Source organism: Orbicella franksi, chromosome 6 (assembly GCF_964199315.1).
Source record: "Orbicella franksi chromosome 6, jaOrbFran1.1, whole genome shotgun sequence".
Classification (NCBI taxonomy): domain Eukaryota; kingdom Metazoa; phylum Cnidaria; class Anthozoa; order Scleractinia; family Merulinidae; genus Orbicella; species Orbicella franksi.
Genome location: NC_138150.1, coordinates 452628 through 473189, shown reverse-complemented (window position 1 = coordinate 473189; position 20562 = coordinate 452628). Strand labels below are relative to the sequence as shown.

The 20562-nt window shown below is 40.0% G+C and overlaps 3 long non-coding RNA genes and 1 pseudogene across 7 annotated transcripts in view; 2 read left to right on the top strand and 2 right to left on the bottom strand.

Annotated features, from left to right (window-relative positions):
• Positions 1-20562, bottom strand: part of LOC145489963 (uncharacterized) — a 62811-nt gene that overhangs the window by 24776 nt on the left and 17473 nt on the right. For 2 of the 4 annotated variants that reach the window (XR_014049646.1, XR_014049643.1), the window contains 2 exons: positions 8237-8321; positions 194-6849 (listed from right to left, as the gene is read on the bottom strand). This is a non-coding gene — a long non-coding RNA (uncharacterized LOC145489963). Of the gene's footprint in view, positions 1-193; positions 6850-8236; positions 8322-20562 lie in introns of those variants that run through there. The other 2 variants (XR_014049644.1, XR_014049645.1) reach the window with 1 other exon arrangement.
• Positions 9663-10323, top strand: LOC145489961 (uncharacterized). The gene is made up of 2 exons (XR_014049642.1): positions 9663-9722; positions 10084-10323. It is a non-coding gene; the product is annotated as an uncharacterized LOC145489961 (long non-coding RNA).
• Positions 11669-20524, top strand: LOC145491104 (uncharacterized; annotated as a pseudogene). The gene is made up of 3 exons (XR_014049772.1): positions 11669-11806; positions 13492-13532; positions 20155-20524. The product of XR_014049772.1 is annotated as an uncharacterized LOC145491104 (transcript).
• Positions 13777-15049, bottom strand: LOC145489964 (uncharacterized). The gene is made up of 3 exons (XR_014049647.1): positions 14810-15049; positions 14644-14726; positions 13777-14239 (listed from the first exon to the last, which is right to left on the bottom strand). It is a non-coding gene; the product is annotated as an uncharacterized LOC145489964 (long non-coding RNA).

Sequence of the window (20562 nt, the reverse complement as noted above, 5' to 3'; positions counted from 1 at the left end):
CGATGACGCCGAAACGTCGGCTATAACTTTAATATTCGCTTGCTCATGTTTTAAGAAATTATTATTGATCAAGACTTTGAACTGACAATGGAAGATTAAATAATGTATCAGGCAAATGGACCATGAATGCCATTGTGCAGGCTTCAATACAAGTACATCTAGAAAGCTATTACGATCAAAGAAACGACCATACCTTCGTTATTCATGAGCTCATCTTTGTTTTAAGTCATGCTTTACAAGCTCCTTAAATCGTGCAAGATAGCATCCTTTCCTTGGTTCAAATATTATGTTCTGCACACTCGACAACATACGTCCACTTCGGCTTCCTTTCGAAATCCAATGACGTCATTCACATCGGGACGTCAAGCGTTCAATGGACAGCTGATTGGATTTGCTGGCGAGCAGTTTCTGTTAATTTCTTACCTTTATCATATTTAATCCCAAATCAGTCGATGCCACTTTTTTCGTCTGTAAACGACATCGTGATGACTGTAACCATTTTGTTTTTAACAAAGCGGCCAGACCACAGATTATTTAACTGCTGCTCACCTGATTTGCCAGCCGAATTCTCCGAAAGGCCCGCTATGCTGCCGAATGCGAAGACAGCGGCACGTGTTGTGTCACTTGTCCTCGATATCCTGTTGCGTGTTACTATTTTAAATGTTGACATGACAGCTCACGCACAGAGTGAGAGAATATGAGAAGACCATGAAGGCGTGAAATTCTATTTAAGAACGAACTGTGACCTGACCGATTGGGGTAGCATGTGATTTTCTCCCCAGGCGCCATTTCATGCTTTGTGTATCCCAGTACCAATCGCACTTTGCTCTAACAAGAACGTACTGGTCCGGTCTTCTGGGGGCACAGTCGGTAGAAACTCACGTTAACAACCGTAACACTTTCACACATTTCCCCAAACTGTTCCCAATTTCGAGCCTTCTCTTTTCCTTTGTCCGCCATTTCTAATTCTCAGGTGGGTTACCGCTGTACACTCATTCCCAGACTCCCATTCCCCATTTCCCGTTTCTCATTTCCCGTTCATCATTTTCCGTTCCCCATTTCCCGTTCTCCATTTCCCGTTCTCCATTTCCCGTTCCCCATTTCCCGTTCTCCATTTCCCGTTCCCCATTTCCCGTTTTCCATTTCCCGTTCCTCATTTCCCGTTCCTCATTTCCCGTTCCTCATTTCCCGTTCCTCATTTCCCGTTCTCCATTTCCCGTTCCCCATTTCCCATTCCTTATTTCCCGTTCCCCGTTCTCCGTTCCCCGTTCTCCGTTCCCAGTTTTAGTAACATCTCTTGAATGACGAAACAATCGCACTCCGAATTCTTCTGTTTCGCGCTCACCAAATTTATCCCCCCTTGCCGGGAGCCTGTTCGCAGGCTATAAAAGAAGTTTAGCAGATAGACGCGATCTTTCGGGCTCAAAGTTCAGCACAACATAGTTTTTAGAGCACACGAAATGGCAGAAAGATTGGACATTGAAGACTTCTTCAGAGAAATTGACCCAGACCTGTGTTAATATGCTTACAACTTTCGCGAAAGTGGTTTTACTTCAAGTGTAACGGAATTTACTAAAACTGGTAACGGGGAATGGGAGTCTGGGAACGAATGTACAGCGGTAATCCGCCTAAAAATTCAACATGGCGGACGAAGGAAAAGAAAAGGGAACAATTTGGGCAAATGTGAGGAAGTATTACGGATGTAAACGTGGGTTTCTACCGGCTGTGCCCCCTGATCATGTGCCCAGCACGTTCTTGTTATAGCAGAGTCCGATTGGCACTGTGATAAACAAAGCATGAAATGCGGCCTGGGGGAAAAATCGAATCGGTATTATCACAAGCTACGTCCCCAATCGGTCAAACCACAGTCATTCTTAAATAGAATTTCAAGCCTTCATAGTCTACTCATATCTTCTCAGTTTGTGCGCGAGCTGTCATATCAATACGATTTCGAGGACAAGTGACATAACACATGACCGTCTTTGAACGCGGGTCGTCCGCTGTCTTCGCATTCGGCAGCGTGGCGGCCTTTCGGCTATAGGCAAGTCAGCTGGCAAATCAGGTGAGCAGCAGATAAATGACCTGTGGTCTGGCCGCTTTGTCAAAGACAAAATATATGAAGAAGCAATCAAGGAATATCCAACAATAATGCTAATGTTGATGAAAGATGACCGCGGAAAAGCGACTGCGTGACACTCGGTATGTTTTCAGATGACATGTTGTCACGTATCAGACGAAAAACAGTCTTTATTCTCTGTCTGCGTTTTGTACCTAGTCTGCAGTTTTTCACCCGGTCTGCAGTCTTGAAGTCTGCATTTTGTACTGACTTATTGGGAAAGCATGTGATAATCCCGATTCGATTTTCTGGCCAGGCGCTATTTTATGCTTTGTTTAACCCAGTACCATACTGGACTCTGCGACACAGCCGGTAGTAACCCACGTTTACAACCGTAACACGTCCTCACATTTCTGTTCTCTTTTCTTTTCCTTTGTCCGCCATGTTGAATTCTTTGGCGTGTTACCGCTGTACACTCGTTCCCAGACTCCCGTTGCCGGTTCCCGGTTCCCCGTTCTCCGTTTCCTGTTACCAGTGTTGGTAACATCCAATTGTAACCAAGAAATATTGGCGGAAGTAAGAATTTCAGAGTCTTTCGGAGCGCTAAAGTTCACGTTACGGTCTGCTAAACTTTAAATGTTTGATGACCAATCATGCCACGTTTGACACCTAATTAGAGCATGTTTCGGTGTCACATGTCCACGCTTAGATGCAAGCGACGATAGCTTTATTTTTAAATGTTGATTTTCGTTTACATATCAAGAATGAGTACCCAATATAGGTCTAATAGCTTTCTTCTTACATCCAACTACAGAAGATTTTATAACAATTTATACGCCCAAATTCTGATGCTAGTTACACAGGTGGCTTTGTCATTACCGCAAAATTCTCCAATTTCAACCAAACCGATTTATTAAGATTCCAATATGACAATCAATGCCAGAGGTTTAAATCAAGCACGAAAGAGACGACAGTTGTTTAGGGGGCTTCATAATTATAAATTTGAAGTAATATTCCTTCAAGAAACTTGTTCAACACAAAATGTTGAAGTGATATGGAAATCTGAATGGGGAGGGGACATTTTTTACGGTCACGTAACAAATCATTCAAAAGGTGTTGCAATTCTCTTTAACCCCAAACTGGATGTACGCATAGGAAGCTCTAAAGCTGACAAAAACGGGAGATGTTTACTACTAGAAACTTCTATATTTGAGCCTACGGTTTTGTTTTGTTACATTTACAGTCCAAATGACAATAACAATCAAAATACATTCTTCTCAAAGCTCAGTGACCAGTCTCAGAAAGCACGCTAATATGCAAATTGTTATCTCGTGCTATTTGCATATTACTAACTCTTGAACTGCATCAAAACTCACGACTCATGTCGTTCATAACCAACCTCGTTCCCAGGGTCTCTCATCTTACCGCCCCCTAGAGCGAGCTCCGGGGGGCGGTAAGATGAGAGACCCTGGGAACGAGGTTGGTTCATAACTAGCCACCAGTAGACTAAAATAATGCACTCTAAAACAACCCAAAGCACTATAACTATGGCCGTTCTCAACTGTATCGGGATCAAATCTTCTCACATACCATTTACCTTGACAACAAGAAATTTGATTCGCTGTTTATAGTAGATACAATCTGATTGGTGTGACATACACACATCACTCACTCGCTCGCTCCCTCCCTTCCCTCTTTCAGTCATTTCTCGTTAACAGTTAAATGAAGTGACGATAGAACACAAGGATGTGAATAACGGTTCATCTAAGTTGAAGAGTAAAGCAGTTACACTCTCAGCAACGAAGGATAGTTTGATACATATAGCACAAGTAAAGTGGATTTATTATATGCAGAAATCAACGTTGATTTTCACTGTTTGCCCGTGATCGAGTGGTTAACTTGGTACTCTACCTCCGTCTATACTTTCCCTTGGTGTTTCCTCCACCATAGCTGGTTCCTATCCCCGATTTCAGTTCCCCTCCCGTCACTTCAGTTTCATAAACACCTGACGATTTTTCATGCTCATTTAGCCTGTTTGCTAACGAACTTCCGAGGCAACCTTGCATGAAACGACACTAACGAAATACGAGCTTGTTCAAGCTTGAGGCGATGAACGCTTCAATAACCGGTCCGCAATGCGCACATATGGGCTTATGGCTAGTGTTATTTATTCCAGTCTTAACGAGTAGGCAACTACTAGAAAGATGAAAACACAATAATGAATGAGTTTGGTAATATTTTCGCATGACTTGTCGGTTCTCGCTAGGAACGTACATTAGGGCCTCTTCATATGAGCCCAGCCAACCGGGCTGGCTCGGTTTCCGGGATCTCGCCTCGGCACTCTTTCCTTCGTAAAAATTTCGATGTGTTCGTATGAGAAGCTGGGCTGGCTCGGTTACCGAGATCTCGGTCGCAAAAACCGAGATCTCGGTAACCGGGATGAAAATTTTCCCATATGAACACTCCAGCCCGGGTAACCGGGACGAAACTTTTTAGACAAAATGGCTTCGCTTTCGCAACATAGCTTCAAAAATGGCATAATTTTTGTCTTGTATGTATTTCCACTTTAGAAGTATGCGAATTAGCTTTATTAGTAAAGTTACAAGAGACCACAAAGCTACGACAGCCACGAACGATGCAAGTCTATGTTCCACCATTTTGGTTGTGTTTCTTGGGTTTTATCCCGGTCGACCAGGCTGAAATTTCCCATATGAACAGACAACAAAATTCGTCCCGGTAACCGAGCCAGCCAGGTTGCCGGGCTCATATGAAGAGGCCCTTAATCAATATTTCCTGCATAATTAATATATTTTATAGTGTGGCACAGTGGAGAAAGTATCTGTCTGGGAAGTTGGAGGATATGAGATCATATCCTAATTGTGCTTTTGTTTAATTTGTTTCCCTTTTCGTTAACATTTACCGAAAGGCAGCGTTTGCCTTTCCTATACGCGCTTGTGTTAAATGAAAGGAAAGAAAAAACAAACAAATATAACTAATGACGGCAATAGAACGATTGAAAAATCGGAAATAACTTTCCTTGGAAACTGCAACTAAACTCGCAACTGTAAGCTGTACAATAATTACTTAAAACAAAATAAGGGCGCAGACAACACGATATGAAACAGTACGCCCAATAAAGGCTGCACAACACTGGCAATGGCCGCCATCGAAGGCCCCAGCAAAGGATCACTCAAAATTACTAGTACCCAGTCTACCTCTTGGACAAAATATGCTCCGGAAGGTCTGTCACGTACATACATACATACATACACGCATACATACATACATACCGTAAATCTTCGAATAGGCCCTTTGCAGCTATGCCATCACGTGACCTATTTTTCATAAAATTATGGGCTGTAACTTAACGAGTGCCAGAAATGGAAAAAGCATGTCGAAAATATCAAAATGGCCAAGTTTGAGGCCCCCATCATCAAAGGAGATTTTATGACGGTCCGAATTTTTAAAAGAATAAGATTTGTGTGGAAAAAGCATTCTTTAAGTTATAGCCCATAATATAAAAATTTTTTAGGAAAAATTTGGTCACGTGATCCCAGCTGCAAAGGCCCTATTAGCGCCCGGGGCGCTTATTTCAAATTTAGGATATGACGGGGGGCCCTTATTTAATTTTTCCCAAATCGTAGCCTGACATGATCATTCTTTTAATACATCATCTGCGCGTAAACACCAACATAAGCTGTTTATTGACATAAAACGCTGATCCTAGAGTTTAAATCGTGGCACTGTTAGTACTTAACGTGTTCAACGTGTTCACTAAACGTGTTCACAAACTGAAACAATGCATCAATCTAATACTACATGACGAAAACTATACACCCTTTGTTGTCTCATTACTCGTCCACAAAATGGGGGGAGAGGAGGGCGGCGCTTATTCGCGGGAGAGCGCTTATTTTAAATTTCGGCCGATAGGAGGGGCGCTTATTCGAAGGGGGCTCTTATTCGAGGGGGGGCGCTAATTCGAGGATTTACGGTACATACATATCGATTATTTTAACACGATAAGATTTAAAGCTCAAAGCTTGTGGGGTCGTGCAAAATTAATTACAAATGAATATAGATCTATAATTAAAATAGCGATAACATTACTTACAAAATACAGTCGCTACGAAAAAACTCTAAAATATACAGTAAATTGACTACAGCATTTAAACATAAAATAGATAAAAACATTTAAAATCTTGGTAGTGGCTGGTCAACGACTGGATCGACTGTGCGCTTAAATCGAGTTCCTTGAAATACGAGTCCTTCTTCACTTTGCGATAAAAAACAGTAACCTGGCCTGTGAAATGGGTCGACACAGCGTTCCAAAGAATAGCGCCTCTATAGCTAATAGAGTCTTTAAGAAACTGCGAGTTAAAACGCGGGACAATTACGTTGTTGCTCCTTCTGAAGTTGTACGCAGTACAAGGTTTATTTCTCCAGTATGAAAGAGCCTCAGGTGCTTCACCTATAAACCGCTTGTCATCCTGTATGCATACATACATATCCACAAGATTTGCCCAGACTTTGCGCGCCTTATGCATAAGCCCGCAATAAACATCAAATACTAAACTCCAGTCATTTCAATGGATTTAAATCCTAAAGTCAATGATTGAATAGTTTTAGTTTGCCCCGACTGTCAGAAAAAGTAAACAATACGCCTGTAAATATTGATCAGTTCCCTTTCCAACACTTGTATTCCAGTGTCCCAGATTGTTCACCGTTCGGTTGCTTGCCAGAGAAACCCAGCCACGCTTCCGAGCTGATGCTCCTTGTGACTGAACTATCAGTTTCTGACATAAAAAGTAAAAATTGCGGTGGTTAGACAGCATGTTTTCAATCGAATGTCGTAAAATTATCACCTCACTTCAAGAGCAAAGCGAACGTTAGAAGCACAAGGGGCTATAAATGCAAACAAGAACGAAATATGACCACGCAACTGTCGTTCGGCGCGGGAAAATTAACCTAGTCGTTTACCAGTGGCTTTGGTTCTGCGTCTGATAGGTTAAAGGGACACTGTCACGATATATTTGCTTAAAACTGTTATAAATTCACGAAATGGTCCCTAAATTTATGGAATAAGAACTTAATTAGCTCTAACTATTTCTTGAAGAACGTCACACTGCAGCATCATTTTTGCAAAATTTCCACGATTTCCGAGCCAAACTTGAACTTTTGAAAAACTGACAGCCTGACGCTTTTTCAAAAATCCATATCGCAATCCGTTTCCATCCTCGTCATCGTTAGCCATCCTCACTTCTTAATAGGTTTTAATCATTTGTCGGGTACTGCTCTCCAAAATAAAATCAATATTGTTCAGCTTTCAATGTTCGATTGAACAAATTGACGTCAGTTTTTCATGCGTCTGTCCTGTTATTGATGATAAATTTCGTCATAACATTGTCAAAGTTTACTGCGGAACCACTCGCCTGCGGCTCGTGGTTCCACAGCCCACGAGAACATTATACACCAACATACACTGCCAAAGAACCCTGGTTTTCATTCATTATTAATTTCTCTGGATTTGTTTACTTTCCATCCCAAGTTACTGCGGAACCACTCGCCTGCGGCTCGTGGTTCCACAGCCACTTTGACAATGTTATGCCGCAATTTATCATCAATAAGAGAACAGACGTATAAAAAACTGATGTCAATTCGTTTTTTACAATAACAAGACCCCGAACTGGTCAAATTCCGGGAACAAATGAGAGGAAAAGAGGCGTAAACTTACCGTAAACAAAGATAAGTGAATTTTATTCAAAATGGCGCCAACATTGTCAATAGCTTTTCTCGCTTTTTGATTGGCTACTTAAAAAAGTCCATAAAATCTCATTGGTTAAAAGATGACCGTTTGACAGCTGAAATTTGAACTTGAAAGCTTGCATAAATTAAAATTTTATCCGTTTTTAAGGCAGTGATAGAGCTTGGTGAAGCCAACCAAAGAAAAGGCCACTTCTGAGTCACCTTTTGCCTGTGTCAAAACGAGTCTACGTACGAAACCATTCATGTGAAAATGAGGTCCGCCTACAGGTTCATTTACATGCAAATCAAAGTCATTCTCATAAAAAAGGTTTTCCACGAAGACTCGTTTTGAAACAGAGGCAAGGAAACTCGGAAATGGCCTATTCTATATTATATTCAGCATTTGATTGAAAACCGCTTTATTGATCAAGTCCTTACCTGTTAATCCACAAAGTTTTCTGCCACTTGTGTCAAACTGACCTTTCCTCCTGTCTCATTCCAGGTAATCTTTTTTCTCAGACACCTAGAGGCGTAAAAATCCCATGAGGACATCGCGAAACACCCCAACTGAGAGAGCTGATCATTTAAAGGTAATTATGCCATCTTAGTTAGTCAAGTTTCATATTCATTTCCAAATGAACATGTTTACCTTGTTGTTTTGTTTTCTGGGCGCACCTGTAAAATGACTGGTGCGTGCTGTAGACTGCTTAACAAGTCTATGGGACGCACCTCTACCATAATTAAGTGTGCGACCAAGCAAAATAAACTATGTCTATGTCTAAGTCTACTCTAGCGGGCTGTGAAAGATCCAGCTTGAGAACTTTAAAGTATTTACTTTCACAATGTTATTACGAAATTCATCGTCAATAACAGGACAGACGCATAAAAAACTGACACCAATTTGCCTTTTTACGATACCAATTTGTCAAATTGTCCGCTCTCGCTCGTTGAGGCATCGCATAAATGATAAATTCACGTGTCTGTGCGCTTAATGATGAGGAAAATTGGCCAGTGAGCGGGCGAGAATTTCTGTAGTTATCGTAAAAAAAACTCGATGGAAACAAGAATAACATGTTTTCTATTTCCTTTAGAAAATAACGTGACGAAAAAAAAGAAAAACTTGTTTACTTTGATTATCAAAATGTAAATTCCCTTTGTCCGCGCCATCATTACGTCATCAGCTTACGCTAGATCTGTTTCTTTCGAGTTATAGAAAGACAATTTTAAAACAATCAGCGCGGGTATTTTCTTTGGGCTATTTTCTAACATTTGGTAATGCTATAGAATAGGAGGAATGTAGAGCAAGGCCGAGGTTTGGAACGTTCCAGGTTAATAATTTGTTTAATATATGGCTTTTGCTTTGGTTTTACAGGACCCGCAATCAGCCCGGGGGCATTACAGGAGAATAATGTCCTTGAATTAGCCAATCAGAGCGCGTGTTATTTTACCAACAAATACAGGCCACATAATATCCGCACAATAGCACAAACCAGAATAATTTCGACTGCCTCTGTTGCGTGATCCACAGATAACTAATTTGTATTTAACAGACCTGTGCATTGTACTCATGTATATAAGCCTACGAAAAATTCAGCAGGCTTAGAAATAAAACCAAAACCGATAGAACTTGGTTTCTTAGAAAGTGATTTCAAAACCTTTCGTGGAAACAAATTAAACCACACCAAGCATTAATTTCTATGGTAACTGAACCTTAGCCAATCGCATAAACATGAAACGTCAGCATCGTTTGGTCTGTTTATGCAAAAAGTCAAGGTCAACTGAACTTTTTTCCCTCTTATTTCAATTGACAACGAACGTGATAACATAAACAACGGAGACAACCGGATCAATATTCTGTTTTCTAGGAAAGAAAAGAACTGAAAAACAGAACATTGAACGTTAAACAGTACTAAGCAATATGAAGGTAAGGTCTGGCTGGAACAAAGCTTTGCTCGCCTCGCTTTCTTGCGATTTAGAGCATATCACGAAATATATCATTTTCGCGGATCATCTCTACTGCTGACGTCCCATGCACACCTTTGCACTACTTTGAATCTATTTCGTTCCGCATCAGAGAAGCCTCATCGGTTCCCGACTACGATTTTCTACCTGAATCAAGTTTAACTTCTTTACACTCTCTGTGAGTATAATTTTTGTTCTTGTTAACAGTACAATGAGTCGGCTCAAAAGGTGAAGAAAACAGTTTTCACGCAAATGTCTCAAATTACTCAGGAACATTTAATTTAAGTTGCAATTTGCTACTCTGAACAATCTTTCTCTTTTAGACACGGCAGGTTCAATCAGTGAGCCATGGGCAGACAGCCAAACCTACAACGGTGTTTAATCTAAATGTTCTTCCATTGTATAATAAAGATTATAACAAGGCAGTGAGTCCAATTACATTCGGTCGTGTTTTCAACTGCGTATACGCTATTAGCAAATTCAAAATTTGGTGGAGACAAAATTTGTCGAGATTTTTGGCAGAGCCAAACAAATCTTGTCAACCTAGTGCGTACGGGGCCTGAGATACGAGGATCATTCAGCACCCTATCACAAAGTAATCTTCGCTCCGATGTGAAAAGCAAACTTTGCCTTTCCAAGAAATTCTCATATTAACAGTACTGCTAGACACAGAATTAATTAGCCAGTTCCGTGCTGAAACATGCACAAGTCTTTCCTAATAACATTTTTACGCGTTGCACGTTAACATTGCTAAGAGAATTTAGGTGATTGTTTAATCTTTAGTTAGAGAGGGTGGCTCGAAATAGCAGAGCAAGTAAACTTGAGGCCTTATAAATAGCAAATTACGAGCTAAATAAAAAAAACGCAAAAGAAATTCGAAGGCCTAACTATTTAAGCATTCAGTTTTCTCAGAATTATGGCTTCGAGGAAAAACTTTCTATCATGGAATAAGAATGTCGATTCACACCTGAAGTCACGTTACAGCAGGTCATACACTGTTGCACCAATCGCTAAAATAAATATATAACCCATAACTAGAACTGAACTGGCATCAGTTCTGCGACCTCTTAAGAGTTTTGAGTAACAAATATCTAGTAGGTTCCAACAACGCAATTTTGTTCGGAACGTTTAAGCGATCTGAAGCCTTCGTCTACCAAAACTGAGTTTGCTCTTTCTCTTGTTTCAAAGTGGATCTCATGTAGGTACAGTATAAAGTGTTCTACGTCGTAACACTGAAGTTCTTTTGAAAACTTTAAATTTGGAGAACGATTTTGAAAACGTTTAATATGGATAACGATTCTCATTAAAATGCCATCTGGAGACAAATTTTTCACAAAGCAGAGGACTTCCGTTTAGATGGCTCCTCGCGTTTAGAGTTAACACCTTTGAGCGGGATTCGGTGACTCGCTTTCCAAGTTCACTGCGACAAGAGAAAGAAAGGTAACAGTTTTCAGTTTAGTTCACCACAACACAAACAGCTACAAAGTGATATCACCCAGACAGATATTTCTATGTTTGGACTCACAAACCAACCGAACGAAATTTTTTCTTTCAGGGTACAGTGTGTCATATCAGGCATTAAGAAGGAACTGAATGTGTTCAACATGAATCTTCTTGGACAATACGACCCACGTGTTGAAATGAACGACACTGCTTTGGAGTTATATTTATCGAAATCCATTGGCAACTGAGTTCAACTCGTTTACCAGCGAACACAGGGAAAGAGGAACAGCTACACTTCGGGCAAAAGGAATGATGTATCACCACACCGTGGTTCAATTAATTCTGCGTCTTCGCTCCTGATTGCTAAATCATTTTAAAACTGAAGGATACTGTACCGCAACATGTCCCAACATGTCACGCACGTCACGAAACACTGGCTCTATCTCCTAATCTTCCCACAAGCCCATGGGCACCAAAAAAGGAAAAGGAAAAGGGAAAGAGGCCTTTATTTCAACACCACATCTTGGAAGGAGTTTTGGGCCGAGTCAATCGACGAAAGATACCACACTAAAAGACCTGACTGACAATATTACAGAAAGCGAGGTAAGAGCAGGCATAACTATTACACAACACTGCCATACAGAACAGTTTTCCATTTACGTTTCACTGATCGCATATTCTCATGGTATGCTTTCTAGAAACCAGTTAAAATGGCTAATAACCTCCTGAAAGCAAAATCACTCTCTCCAGATTTCGGTTGTACTATCATTCGCTTTGCTGACTTTTTCAGGGCATCAGCCTTTGTCTTTTGCCCGATCTTAAAACACCGAAAATATCACGAAATGATTCGATCGCTTTCACCGAAAGCTTGTATAAAGACCATAATGATTTCACGAAAGATTCACTGCTTTTTCTCCTCTTTTGGGGGACCTTTTCTACAGATCGCGCCTTAAACTAGTGTTTGCCACGCGGATGAATTATCCGTTGGATTAACCAGCAAGAAGTGTGAACACGAAATGTAAAACATCAACTGATGAACTCGAAGGTGCCATGATTGAAGCAGTAAGGAGTCGTTGTGCTGGCTTGCCTGCATGCCCAGCGAGAGGCTATATACTTCAAGATTGGTCGTTGTATAAGTTAGGCAGGACCAACGTGTGGAATTAAAACTTTGAACTAATAAAACACGTTGATACACTCTACATGAACAGTGCATGTCATGCACTTATTTTAAATCAAACAATTAACTAGGTGTTCAATGCATTCTCGTTTATAATGCTCGCACATGCTCTTATTTTACTGATTCCTCACTAGATCATCAGAGACGCCATCAAAACGCAAAAAACCGATCACCTGTATTCGAGTATTATTCTTCCAGAGTGAGCACTTGTACATATTTATTTATGATGGTAACCTTCCGCGCCTACCCAGGGTTCATATTATTATGATATCAGGGGGCAAATTGCCACATAAATTGCCACATGGAAAAACAAAGACTAACACTGTTTCGCTAGCTGTTCAGCAAAGAGAATAAAAATGACTTCGGAAATAAACTGCTTAAAAGAACTTGTCTTTTTGAATGGTCGATACCTCGTTTAAAGCACCTTATCTACAAAACCATTAATTCTTTATTCGTTCTTAATCTCCAAATTGTCTTTGCCAATTGGGGTCAACACGCCCGTCATCTACTAAAGATTCGCAGACTATAGCCTTGAGTTGCTGTTCGTTAGAGTAAAATAAATTGAAGAAGTCAAAGAGCCTCCAGTAGCCATGAACGATGTTGACGTATTTAGGTTGCTATTCACAGCATGAAAGACAGTTTTACAAAGCATGTTTACATCATAAAATAGTTATACTCGACTTAACATGTGGGGCTGAAGTCGGGGAAGCAAATGCTTTCCCCGAAAAATAACTGTTAGGACCAGAAAGATATTTGTTCAATTTAAAACATAGCTTTGTAGGTTTGTAGGGGACATGGAAAAATAAAACAGTTTAAAGCCGCGCATTCTGTTGAAGCGAAGTTTCGCTGCCACAGAACAGCTCAGAGTATCAAGACAAATTAGCTTTGGCCGCAAATTACACAAACAAAACGTGTCATAAAGTAAGATAATTTTGGTGATCGCAAACCAGCATTGTGGTTTCTTAAATGGGTAAACAAACTAAAGCTTGTATTACATCGGGTTACACACTGCTAAATGCAATAAGAATAGTTTCGATTGCAAGTGATTCCTTAAAGAAACCCAATAAATATACTATTATCATTTGATATATGCTTTTTTTTTTTACTTCAGATAAATCTAAAATGACATCCAAACAAAACCTTACAAAAAAGGTAAGACGTTGATCTCAACACATATCTTAAGAGCCACTGCCCCTTAACATGGAGTTTCCCACGACAGGTCGCAAAATTCGAATTTTCTTTTATTGTGTCAAGAGGACCCTTTTTGGTGAACTTCTTTCAAAAAATACTTTACTGCGCCCTTCAATAACATGAGGATTCTAAAATTCAAAGCTCATCCGCCAAATGCGTCTTTTGCTACCGTCGATCACATGTTCGGCGGCCCCTCCCTCTCAATTCAAACTCTCTTATTCAATTGTCAAAGCTATGTTTCCTGCGAGTGTGTTGTAGCCGTGTATTGTAGCCATTGTTGTTTTACTGAATTTACCTGCAGCAAAGTTTACGGCTTGGCAATTTATGAATGTCACGCTTAAAGTGTTTTCGAGTCACAAGTTGGTTTAGTTTTGCTGATTAATCAGAGAAAGTGTGATAATTATCAATTCAGTGATATGTTCGTCTTGGACATCAAATTCAAACGAAGCAGAAAATTGTTAACCACTTCAGGGAACCATACTGTCTTTCGGGTATCCATACTTTGCCATCTGAGTTTTTGTTTTGTTGTAATCTTGTGATGGGGTTATTTTTAAGAAAACCAGACTAGACTGCTCCTTTGTCGATAACCCCTAGCTGCTTCTAGCATCAGTCTATTAGGTTTTGTATGGACTCTTACCTGATTTTCGTAAGGGTGAATTGCAATGCCCCTAAAAAGGGATAAGAAACATTCTACATCATCTTCATCATCTGATTACTTTCTCCTACAATAGTTATCTCTTTTGGGCCGATCCCCATGTAGTTTCCACTTTTTTAACAAAGTAACCAACTTATTTTTACCAGTATTAATCGGATCGAAAACGTGCAGGATATGTCCAAAATTGTTACTTTGGTTCTTCGCCCAGCAGAAAAGCATTCTGAAATGGTTTTTATCTCTGGTGTTTTTCGTTTTAAAAAGGTGCACAAATAAGCAATAAATAGGTTATTTTTAAGCTAGTCACAATGGCAAAATTTGTTTCAGTTGGTTTATCAGCGGCCTTGGAAGGAAAGAAATCACTTTTAGGATAAATGAACTAAACGCAGAATCTGGCGTTTTCAATTTGATATCCCTTACCCTACGGGGCTATGGCGTCCACTAGACCCAGTGTCCTGCGTGACCAAGTGTCCTCGTCGAGAGTAGCATGGTCGTGCAGAAATCTAATGGGAAAATTTAACATGACTCAATGAAGAATATAGAAATAATTTGATGGAACTGACATTCATTTGTAAGCTTCTCATACCTGATTTTTGCACTTGGACTTGACACATTTACAACCGTCAACACAATTGAGGTCGGCTGCTTTGCAAGGACACGCTCCTCTTCCTCTCTTCCATGCACATTGCCCTGGACAAGAACAGTGTGCTCTTTCATTTTCTGTTCCCTGAAGAAGAAAGAAACAATTCAAGTGCTTTGGCGGAATATAAATTCAGTACTATGTGCACTGGCCATTTGAAATGTCTGACCTCGGTAGTTATGTCTAATTCTTTCTTTACTGACCTGTTAAAAATGCGCAATTTTGCATGGGCCATCTTAGTTAATTGAGCGGCAACTTTCCAAGATTTCACAAAAATGTGAACTCGCTGGAACTTTTAGTGTGCCTTTCAATAACATGCGGATTCTAAAATCCAAAGCTCAACCGACAAATGCTTTTTTCGCTACCGTAAATGAAAATGATGTTCGGCGGCTTCCAACTACTGCCGAGCGCGCGGTAATCAAATCGTTGAGCACAGTTCAGACAACGAAACAGTGCTCGGCAGTAGTCGGAAGCTGGGAGGAGCCATTCATGTCCAATACACCCAACTAGAGTCGATTCGTCTGAGGCACTTGACGATTCGACTCGATTCGCACGGAGTCGATCCGCATCACCGGAAGTCAAGAACCCTAAAATAATGATACATCAAAGTTTCTCGTTCTTGAAACGTGACGACAAACCTGAGTCGATTTTCAACCCACCCTCAAAGCCCAGATGCGCTATATTTACTAAGTCTCGCGCAAATCGATTTCCGGCATGACGAATCGACAGCAAGAGAGACGACTCGTGTCGATTCCATCAAAGAGGGTCCTCGAATCGACATCCGGTTGGTCGAATCGTCAACTTCAAACACGAATCGACTCTAGTTGGGTGTATTGGACAACCCTCGAATTGAGGGAACCGTTTTGACAAGGGCTACTCCAAAACAAGCATCCACAACTTTAATTATTTTGTTCTCCACAGGAGGAAGCTGAAAACCTTGTACAGCTCTTGCTATTTCTGTTGCTATTTCTATTTCTACTCACCAAGTGAAATAGCTGTATGGCCAAGTTCCATTAATTTTGAAAGTATAAATTCAAATGTTCAATTTTGTTCCAGCCAACCGAACGTTTATTCATCAGCACCTTGACAAAAAATGTTATATTAAGGTTACCATATACATTTAGAGGTGTCTTGCGTCCATGCGATGTCGCGCGTACGGTTTAAATTGTAGATACCCAAACCCCTATATCAAATTAAAGCATACCGAGCTACATGTATCACACTATACCAAACATTTTGAAATAAAATGAATTGTCAAATTTTGCACTACCTTCAAATGTGAGCGTCTGAATTATCTTTTGGGTGCATTTTGAAAGCTGCAAGTCAAAGGGAATTTGTTCGTTTGCCCTCAAATTTGCACTGTAGCCAGTTTAACACATAAACAATTAAACACGCGTCGGCAATTTTTTTTATTTCTAAATAATTTTTTCTTCAAGGTGAGAGCGATTCTACTACGAGCACTCCATATTTTATTAATCCTATTTCCGAAATGCTCTGTAACTTTTCACTGAAATTGAATATGGCAAATCGCAGACACCTGTTTTAGCGCTTTGGGTTCGGAAACTGAGGAACAAATTAAACAAGCGAAAAACAAAATTCGCGTTGACTTGTAGCTTTAAAAAGGTGATTCAGACGCTAGCATTTAGAAGTCGTATTAAATTGGACAATTCATTTTATTTCAAAATTCTTGGTATAGTCTGATAGCCAGGTCTATAAGCTTTAATTTGCTATAGGGGTTTAGGTATCTACAGTTTAAACCGGACACGCTACATCGACTGGACCCGAGACTCCTCTAAAGGTATACGGTTCTTAAGGACGTTCGCGCCGAAAATGTTCCTTCGTAAAGACTTTTTTTTTTTAATTGTCACGCAGTAAAGCAAAGATCAACTTTTCATTTTCGAAATATAGCTCAATTTCGAAATATGGCGCATTGAAGACTATGCGTTTTTAGAAGCTTTAATCTAAGGCTATTAAGTAAAACTTAAGACATGATATATAATAAATGTTAGCTTTGCCCGTCCACATTCGATGAAAACTTCGGTCACACGAAAACAGAACAGGCGAAATAATTGTAACTTCTCACGTACAGATTACTTGAACTGTTTTCTTTATTTATTTTCTTTTTCTTGTTGAAATGGAGGAAATTAGTAAACGAAGTGATCTACGAAAAGAAAAGAGGGGCACCGACCAGTAAGAAAGTAAATTGCAAGCGAAGTTAGCATACCCAGTGCCAAGCCCTGTATATATTATATATTATATTTGTTCCTTAGCGCACGCACTTGATGTATTAAGTAGTAACAATGAGTGCGAACGTCCTTAAATATTTCCTGACATGGAGAGTTGCTTGAGTCTCCTTTGCATCCACTGTTTTGGTTGTACGTTTCTCTGTTTCCGTGACGACCACAATAATGGCTGCAGAGAGACGACTTACACTTGTGACACAACACCTTAAACTTAACTTTTCCTATGAAGAGAAGTTCGTTTCCATGACCTTTAGTTTATTAGAACTGTTCCGCTTTCAATGATCAATTCTCAAATGTTGCAAATACTCAGCACAGTCGATTGGACAAATAGCGTTTAGATAAAGTGTTACTGTGCAAGGACAAAATTGTAAATTATTTGATTGAATGGCCTAAGGGCTGAAGTCGTGAAAGATGTTATAAAAATGACAGCGACTGTTGCCGCTGTATTAAAGTTAGTAAATTTATATTCTAGTCTCTAGTCTGAATGGTTTGTAGTTTATTTCCTGTTGTGCATTTTACTCAACACAAACATAAGAATCACAGTGGCACTGAAATAGCAACCTGTGTCGGAAACAAGGTCCTGAAATGTCTACTTATGTATGTCTGAATAGCTCAGTCTAATACCGGCATACTGTGGCCACATCACACGCCAGCATTTAATCTCTCGGCGTGATAACCTGGAAGTCACGCGACACTTCCATTAAGGTGGTTTTTTCGAGACTTTTAGAACAAGGTGCGATTTTTCAGGCTTGGAACTGCACTGTTTTGAATGGCTATGCAATTTTTTTAAGGTAACTCTCCACTGTACCTTTGGTTGTGTTTAAGTCATAAATTAAGGTTGCACTGTTCTGTTGCATAGCAACAAACGACCCACGTTTTGCCATCAATTACATCTATCTTAAAAACTAAGCCGGTGACCCCATACTTTTTTACAAAAATCTTTTTATTACACACAGAAGAAGAAACATGGAATATTAGAAAAAATTCTGCCGAGTAGATTTTGCTTAAATTTAAAACTAGTGAGACAATCTCAGATAGTGCAGAGCGCAATTGATAGCTCTGGTACCGTAGTCCCATAAGTACTCACCCCTGCTCGGTTCACTTCCGGTTTGTGTCTACCTTGGTAGTCTGCTACGGCTTTTCCCCTTTGCAGTGTGTATGTTTCAAGGTTGTATTTTCATTCAAGGTCCAAAAATTACGCACAAATTAATTACTACTGGTGTTTTACGTTGATTTTCGTTCATTTTAAATTCAATAATACGCTGAAGCAGCAAACGTGACAATTTAGCTCTTCACACCAACTTTGTAACTTGACACTTTTGTTTTCCTCGCAAAGGCATGTAATATGCAACCCTTGTTTTCTCCAAAACATACGGAAGATGTCCTTGTTTTTCGGAGATAAATGAAAGAAAGTTCAATATCTGATGTAGTGATGAAGAAACGGAACAGAAACGATGTTTTACTAAAACTGCAAATTTTTACCGATGAACAAGAACTAATTTAATTATCAGATAGTCACGAAATACCATTTTCTTTTTCTGTTGCCACCTTTGTTGTTAACAATAAAACAATTCAAAATTAACACACAACGATATTGATGGCTGAGAAGCGTTTCAACGAAAAGTATTGAAGATAAACAGCGCTACCTGGCCGATATGAATGATTTCCTCAAAGGCTGATGAAATTAATTTGCGCTTTCATTAGGTGCCACGGTGTCTGCAGCAATATTTGAGCATTTTCCTGGTTTCTTTTGTTACAAATTTACAATTTGCGGAGTATTAAAGCCACTAACTTGGGAACTTTTTGGTCTCTCTTACAGACACAATTAAGGCAAGAAATAAACAAGCCGCTAAGGAGAAGCAATACATTTGAACCCTGACAAGCACACTATTGTAGATTGAAAACAGCAGATGATATTTGTTGAACGGACCTGTGTGTAATTCTAAAAGCTACGCAGCCACAGTAACGTTTCACTTTTGCAATAAAAAGGGACAATTGGCGCTACCTGAAAAATAACTGCCGTCCTTGGTCACATGATATGACATTTAAAATACCACGTGAAAAGATAGTGTATAACACTAACGATGCTAGAACGCATGCGTCTTACATGTTGAGCTCTACCATAAGGAAAACCACTCAACATTTGTGCGTGATTCCGTATACAATGTATCCTTCACCTAATATAGAAGCCACGAACCCTAACTAATCTACGCATGCGTTTAGGACAAATTAGTTTTGTTCTAAGGAGAATAGTACCACAAGGAGAGCAAGGGGTTACCTGAAACAAATATATAGCTTTGCGATGTTCATAGTTAAGCGATGGTGATGAAATATGTTTTATGTAGACTACACATGTACCTTTCCCACCCTACTCCCACTACTTCCTTGCCTCTAGACTAATTAATTAATTGAAATTAATTAATTAAACAAATATTAAAGTTTACACCTTAGCGCCATAGCGGCATAGCGGCTTAGTTCCTTAGCGGCAGGCAACCCCCATAACCATCCCAATAGTGCACTCTGCACTAAAAATGGGAATTTCAAGATTGGAAAAATTCACTCCACATGTTGTTTTAAATTTCGCACATGCATTCCGCTTTTGCTGTTGAAAATTTTTTTTGCATTAAAAAAGTAGGGTCACCGGATCTGTTTTTGAGATATTAGCTTCGTGGATAGGTAATATTTAGCACGCGTTCTACACACAAAATAAAATCTCGACTTTGCAAGATCGCACTTTGCGCACGCGTGAAGGCAGTCCGCCGCTCAGTAAAGTCCGCAATTCCACGCGAATAAACGTGAATACCCGCGAATAGTGCTTTCTTTTTGCTGTTGTCGTTAGCAGCATAAGCGGTAGAAGAAGAGTACCATAAATACCCGAAGGTGAGACGGGCCTAGTAAAAAGAACGAATAAAACTTGAAGAGTAGTTTTTTCCTGCTGTTTTTTAGATTGATAGCCTGCGCGATCGATCACCACATCAATCACAATTTTCGATTGCGTTCCAGCTCAGCGGTTTAAAAGAATATTTTTTCATTTCAAATTGCCTGAAGGATGGATGTTTTCGAAGATAAAAATAAGCGATATCGCAAACAGCTCACTAAATTAGGTGGAAACAAAGTTTTACGAAGTAGGCCTCAAGCCGCCATGTTTGTTGTGAGTTTTGCAAACTTGAAATCTCGCGCGCTTTCTCGCGACCCCTCGGGTGATCGCGTGATACCTAGCGCTGAAGTGCGCGTTAGAGCCCAGGCTTCTCTCGGAAATATTACCGTTTTGAGCCACCTCAACAGGTCTTTCCTGGGGAACGGAAGTTATGCAATAATCGCAAAAATTTACGAGTACCAAACCCCTTACCCTACAACAACCCGAAGGAAAACAATAAAACAAAGGCAACCAACGCAGCGACCAATGTTCACCAATTAAGAAATGACACGCTAGCACTACGTCGGAACACGTGTTGT